Source organism: Podarcis pityusensis, assembly GCF_964106645.2.
Source record: "Podarcis pityusensis genome assembly, chromosome: 13".
NCBI classification, from domain to species: Eukaryota; Metazoa; Chordata; class Lepidosauria; order Squamata; family Lacertidae; genus Podarcis; species Podarcis pityusensis.
This window is the reverse complement of record NC_138038.1, coordinates 42,605,297-42,616,882: the sequence shown is the minus strand read 5'-3', so window position 1 is coordinate 42,616,882 and position 11,586 is coordinate 42,605,297.

Sequence of the window (11,586 nt, the reverse complement as noted above, 5' to 3'; positions counted from 1 at the left end):
AGAAGAGACAAAGTAGATACCTTTCACAGTATTCATATACATTATGTGCTGACCCCTGTTAGTCAAATATGCCCTTTGCCAACGTTTCAGAGTTTGTTTGCCTCTCTCTCAGTTTTACAAAAGACACACATGCAGATGGGCTGAAACCTGGGATCATCTCCCTTTTCTCATTTTTAAACCTTTCACTTGATGACCTTTCACAGGGGACTGTGTCTGTTTTAGTTTTAGTTTTGGAAATTTTGTTAACACTTTGATGACTGGAGCAGGGCATTGTGTCTATTTTACTTATAAAACCAAACATTTTTTGAGACGTTGCAAAATTTGGCAAGGTCTTGTATAATGGATAAAACTGAATGGGGAACATACCATGCCCCAAGCAGCAGATTACCTAGACATTATCTGGCTTTGTCAGAATTGCAACTTGGGTTAGATGCACATTTCTTCTCTGGAGCTTCATCTTTCTTCTTCATGATGCACATGCCCTATCACACAGCAAAACTGTGCTGATTCTTCTCAGACTTTATTTATGAACATTTATTTCACTAGTGAATCATCTGCTAACTACTCTTACATACCATGCCCCAAACAGCAGATCACCTAGACATTATCTGGCTATGTAAAAATTGCAAGCAATTTCCCGTTTCCAACAGCAACTCAATTTGGATACCCTCCTCACTAAGCAGAAATTGCTACATAACTAAAAACCGCTGGTGAGGTAGAAGCCCACTCTCCCATCAGAGGCTTTGGGATTTCAGTGGTGTAGATGTGTGTGTCAGACAGGGGGAGTGACATATATTTTTTCTGGTATTACAACCTTTCCCCTTATTCAGGTTTCTTTCTTTCTTTCTTTCTTTCTTTCTTTCTTTCTTTCTTTCTTTCTTTCATCTATTATAATTATGTACCGCCTTTATGTTCCAAGGATCTCAAGGTGGTGTACATGGTTCTTCTTCCAATTTCATCTTTCTGGTATTGCAACCTTTCCCCTTATTCAGGTTCCTTCCTTCCTTCCTTCCTTCCTCCCTCCCTTCCTTCCTTCCTTCCTTCCATTATAATTATGTACCGCCTTTATTTTCCAAGGATCTCAAGGTGGTTTTAATGGTTCTCCTTCCAATTTCAGCTTCACCCTGAACTGCTGATACACCCTGAACTGATGCCAAGGAACCTGCCTCTTTCTCTATGCAAGCTAATAGAGGTATTGTACATAGGTGTCCTACCTGCGGAATCTTAAAGATATCCAAAACAGTAGCCACATAAAAGGAGATTTCAGAATCCAGTCCCCCAATGACCCCTGCCAGATAACTTTCAACATCACATATATAATTAGGGACAAATTTCTTCACCATGGATAAAAGTAGCAGCGTGGCAAGGTATGTGCTCCTTGCATTGGAATAGCTGTCATATAAGCGAAAGCCCAAGGTGATGTTGGGTAGGATGTGAGGGTCTTCATTGATCTCCTTGACTGCAAATGCCAAGGTCACGATGTGCTGGTAACCCTTAGGCACCACCCTTGAATGAGAGTTGCAAACTGTTTTAGTAGGAATATCAACAGTTATTTCCTTTTCAATATCAACACAGCAGTTAATCATACTGAGTTCAGTGGGGTTAACTCTCAGTCTGCTCTACTGTTGAACAGCTCTTATGAATAGAAAATTATTTTTGATGTTTAGTTCAAATCTGCTATCTTGTAACTTGAATACCCTGATTTGGAGCAAGAGAAAACAAGCGTGTTCCATCTAAACTAGCCAAGAATACTTGGCTAGTTTAGATGTATTCAAGTCTCCAGGGCCAGATGAACTGCATCCAAGAGTATTAAAAGAACTGGCAGATGTGATCTCAGAACCACTGGCAGTCATCTTTGAGAATTCCTGGAGAACAGGCGAAGTCCCGGCAGACTGGAGGAGGGCAAATGTTGTCCCTAATTTCAAAAAGGGGAAAAGAGAGGACCCAAATAATTACCACCCAGTCAGTCTGACATCAATACCAGGGAAGATTCTGGAGCAGATCATTAAGCAAACAGTCTGTGAGCACCTAGAAAGGAATGCTGTGATCACCAATAGTCAGCATGGATTTCTGAAAAATAAGTCATGTCAGACTAACCTGATCTCGTTTTTTGACAGAATTACAAGCCTGGTAGATGAAGGGAACGCAGTGGATGTAGCCTACCTTGATTTCAGCAAGGCATTTGACAAGGTGCCTCATGATATTCTTGTAAAGAAGCTGGTAAAATGCGGTCTTGACTATGCTACCACTCAGTGGATTTGTAACTGGCTGACTGACCGAACCCAAAGGGTGCTCATCAATGGTTCCTCTTCATCCTGGAGAAGAGTGACTAGTGGGGTGCCACAGGGTTCTGTCTTGGGCCCGGTCTTATTCAACATCTTTATCAACGACTTGGATGATGGACTCAAGGGCATCCTGATCAAATTTGCAGATGACACCAAATTGGGAGGGGTGGCTAACACCCCAGAGGACAGGATCACACTTCAAAACGACCTTGACAGATTAGAGAACTGGGCCAAAACAAACAAGATGAATTTTAACAGGGAGAAATGTAAAGTATTGCACTTGGGCAAAAAAAATGAGAGGCACAAATACAAGATGGGTGACACCTGGCTTGAGAGCAGTACATGTGAAAAGGATCTAGGAGTCTTGGTTGACCACAAACTTGACATGAGCCAACAGTGTGACGCGGCAGCTAAAAAAGCCAATGCAATTCTGGGCTGCATCAATAGGAGTATAGCATCTAGATCAAGGGAAGTAATAGTGCCACTGTATTCTGCTCTGGTCAGACCTCACCTGGAGTACTGTGTCCAGTTCTGGGCACCACAGTTCAAGAAGGACACTGACAAACTGGAACGGGTCCAGAGGAGGGCAACCAAAATGGTCAAAGGCCTGGAAACGATGCCTTATGAGGAACGGCTAAGAGAGCTGGGCATGTTTAGCCTGGAGAAGAGGAGGTTAAGGGGTGATATGATAGCCATGTTCAAATATATAAAAGGATGTCACATAGAGGAGGGAGAAAGGTTGTTTTCTGCTGCTCCAGAGAAGCGGACACGGAGCAATGGATCCAAACTACAAGAAAGAAGATTCCACCTAAACATTAGGAAGAACTTCCTGACAGTAAGAGCTGTTCGACAGTGGAATTTGCTGCCAAGGAGTGTGGTGGAGTCTCCTTCTTTGGAGGTCTTTAAGCAGAGGCTTGACAACCGTATGTCAGGAGTGCTCTGATGGTGTTTCCTGCTTGGCAGGGGGTTGGACTCGATGGCCCTTGTGGTCTCTTCCAACTCTATGATTCTATGATTCTATGATCTACCTGGTGACAGCCCTTGAGATATTTGAAAATGGCTATCATATTTCCCCTCAGTCTCATCATAACTAACATACCAAACTCCCTCAACCGCTCCTCATAAGGCTTGGTTTCCAGATCATCTTTGTTGCCCTCCCCTGTACATGTTCCAATTTGCCAATATCCCTTACACACCTGAAGTCTTTTTCTGACTCTTACAACATCTCTGGTCTTTCTGGTCTCTCCCTGTAATGTCCTCGTTTTCATGAGGCAGTGATGGTCCTTGGAATTCACTGCATTCTATACTTCTTAATAAGTACCTTTCAGTGATGAAACAAACAGTAGCGTAAGATCAAAAAATGAAACCATAAGAACCTTCATTATCAGAACAGGTTTTTAAAAATTCATTCTTAGTAATACTCTAGTTCAGATAAAGTCTATCAATATTGGCTATTCAAAGGGGCTCTCCCAGACACACAAATATACATCCTTTTCAATTCATTTCTATTCATTTCCCTATCCAGAAATTGGAATTTACCCCATATTGTCTTAATTCACAAGAGATTCCTGAATTTTTTTGCCTCACCATAAGTCCCATTCAAATCTAAAGTGGTTTTCCCCAGGTAAATTAGAAGAAGTTTACAACTCTATGTTTGATCATTCCTCTGCTGTAATAAATGAGTGGCTTAGTACTTACACAAGCTCTTCAGGCAGCCCTGGTGGGGGTTCCTCAGAGAATGTTGCTGGAGAGGCGATGAAGCCACCATGGGAAACAATGCCACCAATGAGGAACTCTCCTGGCTGATGAAACGTGTGAAGTGGACTGTGTGGACCTTGGAGTCTGCATTTCTCTAAGTGAGCCTGACATACTTTGTAAGAAAACAGTTCCAACATCAAGACCACTAAAATCACCATTCTCAATTCAAAGGCAACTGTTTGATCTACACAGAAACCACTATTTCTCTGGCAATTGTATAATTAACTTCTCCAAGATGAAAGCTGTCTCATTTGAATGGTACTTTATTTACCTGAAGCGATACAATCTGGGAGTATCCAAGATCCGATTTGAGGCTCCCAGACCCTATTTAAATTATTCTGGTAATTTTAGTATCCCTTGCGTTACTTTTACCAGTGGCCACTGAAAGTCCACAGGGGTTTTTGAGAAGCCACAGCTTTAATTATAGCCCTGTTCATAACCAAGCTGGAATGTAGTTATTTATTCAATGCTTGCGAACCCCTGTGGAATTGAAGAAGAAAATGTGTTTGTCACATATTCAGAACTATTGTGTTTTCCCTTTCAGTGGATAATAAGGGGCCAGTGGTGTGTTGGTGAAGTTAGAAATTCGTAATAGAAGACCTTGTAAACAATGGAGACTCCAAAATGTAGTCCGGTGTTGTCAGCATCTTGAAATTTAACTGAGTAGACCTGGATTCACATCAACCACGTGACATGAGAACAATGGCTGCTCACCACTTTTCCAGGGGGCGAGAGTTGTGTTCCCTCACTCTCAGCCTCCTTCCCCGATAGCCTAGGCACACACATTTGCAGGCCTTTGAAGGGAAATTCTCCTTGGCCGGTGGATCTCAAAAGGGACGGGTCTTTCCAACCCAAAAGGCACTATAAATGGGCCGCTCACTGGTGCCTCTTGGAGGGCAGTGCATTGCTGGCTGTGGCTATTGGCTGCTGTCTTGTCTGGCTTGGCAGTGAGGCTTAAAAAGGCAGTTGCAGGAGGCTCTCACAGCACGGCTGGGTGAAGAGCAACACCCTCCCACCCTTCCTTTTTACTTCCATTCACAATTCACGCCAATTAATTATCATGCTTATAAAATGTATTTTCCTTTTCAGGTCATGATCTAATACAGGTTTTCTCCCAAAGCGTCATTCCGTTTAACCACTTTATTTTACTTCTGCCTGCTGACCTTACTATGGTTGCTTACGGTTGCCATATTTGAAGCTGGGAAGGAATTTGCCTGTAGACAAATTGGCTGGCCTGGAGGTTTTGCCTTCCTAATAGCAAAACGTCAAAACTTTTGGTGGTTAAGCCATTGGGTGTAATCCCAGTCTTCAAGTGTTGGGTGAAGTAGCGCCTCACTAAGTACCGAATGAGTGATGTATTCTGGGTACCCCATTAGCTCTACCTGCACACAAAATTACCTTGAGTCCTGCCCGGTTGGTCACCCCAGGTTGAAGGTGATGGGACTGTGTAAAGCCTTCATATTTGTGCCATTTTCTGCACCCATTACCCATATGACTTCACCAGGTACTGGTGCCTAAAGCTCTGTACAGCCTGGGACCTAGAAACCTGAAAGATTGTCTAATGTTGTTTTAAACTGTTTTTAATAGGGTAAAGGATGGGTGATTAATAATTAAATATCCTGGCTATAACAAACTGGCAACTGCAGGTTCAGGGAACCTGTGGCTGTTTAGACAGAAAACTCTCCCTGGATATGGAGAGGCAATTGTTTTTGAATAAAGGGAATATGTTAATATTATAGCATAACACACACATCTATACTAAAAATGCAATACGTGCACAGCAATCAAAGTTTAATTTATATTTTTTGTGTTATTACATGTATTAAAAAAGGAGATGATTTGTCCCCTTTCTCCGCCCCCAGATGAGAACAGGAATTGAATCCCGATGGGTGCTGCTTGCAGAGGAGCACCATGAAACCAGCTGGATCAAATTCTCCCCCAAACCAGCTGTTAAGCAGTAGTTTCTGAAGGGAACATGGTCATGAAATAGACCCTGACAGTCTTTCCACCCACCACTGAAACCCTGACAATTCCGGATCACAGTGCGTATCTCACCCCATAATGGGATGATCTGTGCCTGTCTTTCTTGAACTTGGCACAAGCAAAGTCTATTGTTCCAAAGTGTGCAATATAAAAAATGACTTCCTTCTCCTTCTTCTTCAAAGCATATATGGTTGGGTTTTGCAAGGGGGTAACACAGATACAGACAACAGAAATCACTTTATCGATCCAAGAGTATTAAAAGAACTGGCAGATGTGATCTCAGAACCACTGGCAGTCATCTTTGAGAATTCCTGGAGAACAGGTGAAGTCCCGGCAGACTGGAGGAGGGCAAATGTTGTCCCTATTTTCAAAAAGGGGAAAAGAGAGGACCCAAATAATTACCACCCAGTCAGTCTGACATCAATACCAGGGAAGATTCTGGAGCAGATCATTAAGCAAACAGTCTGTGAGCACCTAGAAAGGAATGCTGTGATCACCAATAGTCAGCATGGATTTCTGAAAAATAAGTCATGTCAGACTAACCTGATCTCGTTTTTTGACAGAATTACAAGCCTGGTAGATGAAGGGAACGCAGTGGATGTAGCCTACCTTGATTTCAGCAAGGCATTTGACAAGGTGCCCCATGATATTCTTGTAAAGAAGCTGGTAAAATGCGGTCTTGACTATGCTACCACTCAGTGGATTTGTAACTGGCTGACTGACCGAACCCAAAGGGTGCTCATCAATGGTTCCTCTTCATCCTGGAGAAGAGTGACTAGTGGGGTGCCACAGGGTTCTGTCTTGGGCCCGGTCTTATTCAACATCTTTATCAACGACTTGGATGATGGACTCAAGGGCATCCTGATCAAATTTGCAGATGACACCAAACTGGGAGGGGTGGCTAACACCCCAGAGGACAGGATCACACTTCAAAACGACCTTGACAGATTAGAGAACTGGGCCAAAACAAACAAGATGAATTTTAACAGGGAGAAATGTAAAGTATTGCACTTGGGCAAAAAAAATGAGAGGCACAAATACAAGATGGGTGACACCTGGCTTGAGAGCAGTACATGTGAAAAGGATCTAGGAGTCTTGGTTGACCACAAACTTGACATGAGCCAACAGTGTGACGCGGCAGCTAAAAAAGCCAATGCAATTCTGGGCCTCATCAATAGGAGTATAGCATCTAGATCAAGGGAAGTAATGGTGCCACTGTATTCTGCTCTGGTCAGACCTCACTTGGAGTACTGTGTTCAGTTCTGGGCACCACAGTTCAAGAAGGACACTGACAAACTGGAACGGGTCCAGAGGAGGGCAACCAAAATGGTCGAAGGCCTGGAAACGATGCCTTATGAGGAACGGCTAAGGGAGCTGGGCATGTTTAGCCTGGAGAAGAGGAGGTTAAGGGGTGATATGATAGCCATGTTCAAATATATAAAAGGATGTCACATAGAGGAGGGAGAAAGGTTGTTTTCTGCTGCTCCAGAGAAGCGGACACGGAGCAATGGATCCAAACTACAAGAAAGAAGATTCCATCTAAACATTAGGAAGAACTTCCTGACAGTAAGAGCTGTTCGACCGTGGAATTTGCTGCCAAGGAGTGTGGTGGAGTCTCCTTCTTTGGAGGTCTTTAAGCAGAGGCTTGACAACCATATGTCAGGAGTGCTCTGATGGTGTTTCCTGCTTGGCAGGGGGTTGGACTCGATGGCCCTTGTGGTCTCTTCCAGCTCTATGATTCTATGATTCTATGATCATGAACTGGGCTGATGGAGGCAGGTAAATAAACAAACAGGGCCCAAATATATGGTGACCACAATGAGGTGAGAGGTGCATGTGGAGGCAGCCTTGGTGGTTTCTTCAGTGGGACCCTGGGAGCAGATTGTGTAGAGAATGAATCCATATGAGATGAGCAGGCCAATAAAAGAAACTAGTGACAAAATTCCACTGTTGGTGACCATCATGACTTCCAAGGGATTTGTGTCCATGCAAGCCAACTTGATGACCATGGAGAGGTCCCAGAAGAAGCTGTCCACTTGATTTTGCCCACAGAAAGGCACATTAATGATGAAACGCAATTGCACAGTGCCATGGAGGAGCCCACCAGCCTAGGAGGCAAGGAGAAGTGCCATGCAATGACGCCGGCTCATGAAGCATAACAGAAGAGATGGGAAACGGCCACATACCGGTCAATTGCCAAGGCTACCAGCAGGAGCATCTCACTGCCTACAAACACACGGAGAAAGAAGATTTGTGCCATGCAGCTCTGGAAGGAGATGATCTGATGTTGGGCAAGGAAATCCAAGAGAGATCTTGGGATGGCAAAGGAGGATAGGCAGAGGTCCAGGAAAGCCAAGTGACCTAGCAAAAAGAACATGGGTGAATCTGAAAGACAGTGATCCTGGAAAATGGCTGAGAAAATGAGAGCGTTGCTGATAGAAGACTCCAAAATTAGCATGGTGTGGTCAGCATCTTGGAATTTGGCTGAGTGGACCTGGATTCACACCAGCCATGTGGTATGTGTGCAATGACCACTCTTGGCTTTTCTGGTGGATTACAGTTGTGTCCCCTTCCTCTCAGCCTCCTTCCGCAATGGCCTAGGCACACACGCTTGCCCACACACCCATGGGCAAATGCCTCTGTAACTCTGGAGAGGACCCCACAGTTCATCCAGATGCAGCTGAGGGTGGATAAGATTCCCAAAGTTGCTGAGCCTGACTTTCCAGGTTTTTGGTGAATTTTAATTCTGCATCCAAATGCATTCAGTGATGCTGATGTCTCTGGCTTCTTCAGATGCTGATGGATTCCAAAACCCACCAACCCCAGTCAGTATGGAAAATGGTCAGCAATGATGAGGGCTGTAGTCTAGCAATATCTGGAGGGCTATAGGCTTCCCATCCCTGCACTAGGGGGACGGAAAGCAGATAGCAAGATAAGAAATAATATGTTTTACAGTGTTTTTATATCTGCTGTAGGCCACCCAAAGTGGCTGGGGAAACCCAGCCAGATGGGTGGGTTATAAATAATAAAATTTTTACTATCATTATCATCATTATTTGCCCTAATTCTGTCCATTCCTGTCATCACTTGAATACCTGGACCTTTTGCAAGGGGGGGCATAATCTTATAGACACTCATTAACAAACCTAGTTAGCTTGCTCTATAACAGTACAGATGTCTACTCAGAAATAAGTGTTTTAAGATTTAATGGGCCTTGCTCCCAGAAAAGTGAGCACAAGCTGGCAATGTAGGCTCTGGTTTATGGTTGAAATTTAGGGAAAGCTGTGGCTTTGTGCCCTTAAGAGCTGTATAACAGGAGGTATAATTCAGAGGTTAAGCCTGGATTCTAGAAAGCTGAGGTCCGTTATGGGAATACACATGCAACCTGAAGTCTCTTTGTCCTCTTTGATTCTACTTTCAATCTGATTAAGCTCTGGTTTACTTGTATTCTCCATTCATCATGGTTAGGTCTAATCAATTTTATCTGCTAATCAAACGTTGGCTGAAGGATGCCAACAGTCAGTGGAAAGTCCAAAAATATACTTTCCACAAATACAATACATATTTGTGTTAAGAATATAGTGTTCTGATCCATCACTTGTGTTGGTGAAAATAAAACATTTCAGTTGTGGCTTTGTCAAATGCTTTTCCCAGTGAACTGTGCATGGTTCTTTGTTGCCATCTTTTCCAAGCACCAGGGCAGAAATCATTCACATTTTCTTATCTAGTTCTCTGAATTTCACCAAGGAGACCTGATTCAGACAAAATCTTGGGGGGAGGGAACCCAATTCAATGGGGGGTATGTTATTTCACAGTACATAGATAATCTATGGAACTCACTGCCATAGGAAGGAATGGTGGAGACACTGCATTTGCTTTTGGATACGACTTGAAGAAGAAGAAGAGGAAGAGTTTGGATTTGATATCCCGCCTTTCACTCCCCTTCAGGAGTCTCAAAGCGGCTAACAATCTCCTTTCCCTTCCTCCCCCACAACAAACACTCTGTGAGGTGAGTGGGGCTGAGAGACTTCAAAGAAGTGTGACTGGCCCAAGGTCACCCAGCAGCTGCATGTGGAGGAGCGGAGACACGAATCCGGTTCCCCAGATTACATGACTACCGCTCTTAACCACTACACCACACTGGCTCTCTCTTGAAGGTTTAATCTCACTGTAAACAAGTGGTACAGTTACAATAAAGTATTTCTATTTCCCACAGCAATCTGGTTGGTCAGTGTGAGTACAGGCTACCATACAAGATGGGCCATTGGCCTGACTCAAGAGAATCATCTTACATTTCTACGATCTTTTTTTTTTTTTTTAAAAAAATGATATTTATTAAGAATTTTAAAATTAGAGAAAAAACAAAGAGAAAAAGAAGGAAAAAACAAAGTAAAAACAAACAGCAATCAAACAATACAAATCGATAAAAATCAAAAACAAAAAACAAAAACAAAACACATAACACATCAAAATCAAAAAGCAAAAATAAACCACAAAAATTTAAAAACAGATCCAATATTCCCAAATCCTTAACTGTCATTACCTTATTTCATCGACCTCCTCACCCCTCCCTTTTTTGTATTCTAGTTGTTAATTATCACAGCAAATCCTTTCCATTTTTCATAATATTCTGTCATTAAATTACCTTAATCTATTTTAACCTTATCTTACTATAAAAGACCCTAAAACTTAAAACTTAAATCTTATTTATACCAATTTCTCATAACCATAGCATATTCTTACCTAGTTCTTTTTAACCTTTCTGCTAAAGCCAAATAGTTTCGTTCCAACATTTTTCTAATACTCATTAATTTTAGAAAACAATCCCAAATAAAAATTTTAAAACTTTCTTCCAATCTTCATCCAACGTCTGTTCCTCCTGGTCTCGGGTTTTGTCAGTCCTTTCTATCCCATCCATCTAGTTCATTAACCTGGTAATCTTATGTCCGAGGCCCTTAAGTCTCTTCCATGTCCCATCCGCAGATCTTCTTCATATTTATACCTGTACTTTACTTTGTCTCCTGCTCCTTTCACTCGTGGAAACTCCAACTTGACAGTATTTTTGTCCCTTCTCGACAGATCATCCCCTTTTCCATAGTCCACACTGAACTCCATGTGGTATTTAAAAGCATGTTTCAAGGTCCCTCCAGAGTTGAGGACCCCCACAACTCCAAACTCCTCACGGCCCATTGCCAGACTTGAAAAGTCAAAACATCCCTGCATAGGGGGGTCTACCCAGCCCCCCATCTCCAAGCCAAACAAAACTCTATCCCTCCAAATCTGGCTTTTTCTAAGTTCATTTGTCAGATCCAACAACTCATGTTCCTGCTGGGCCACAGCTCCCTCCATCTCTGCCACCCGAGGTCCAGCAACAACCTCCTCCCTCATCTGAACTGTCAGAGCACACTCCTGAGTTGATTCCTGGGTGGGTTCTATATAGATACCCACTACCTGTCCAAAATTTCTGATCGCAACAGTCATCAAATCCGTCTTCTCATGTAACTGTTCCAATAAAGCACTTGTCTTGCAGAAAGCACGAACCAGAGCCTCTGAGTACATT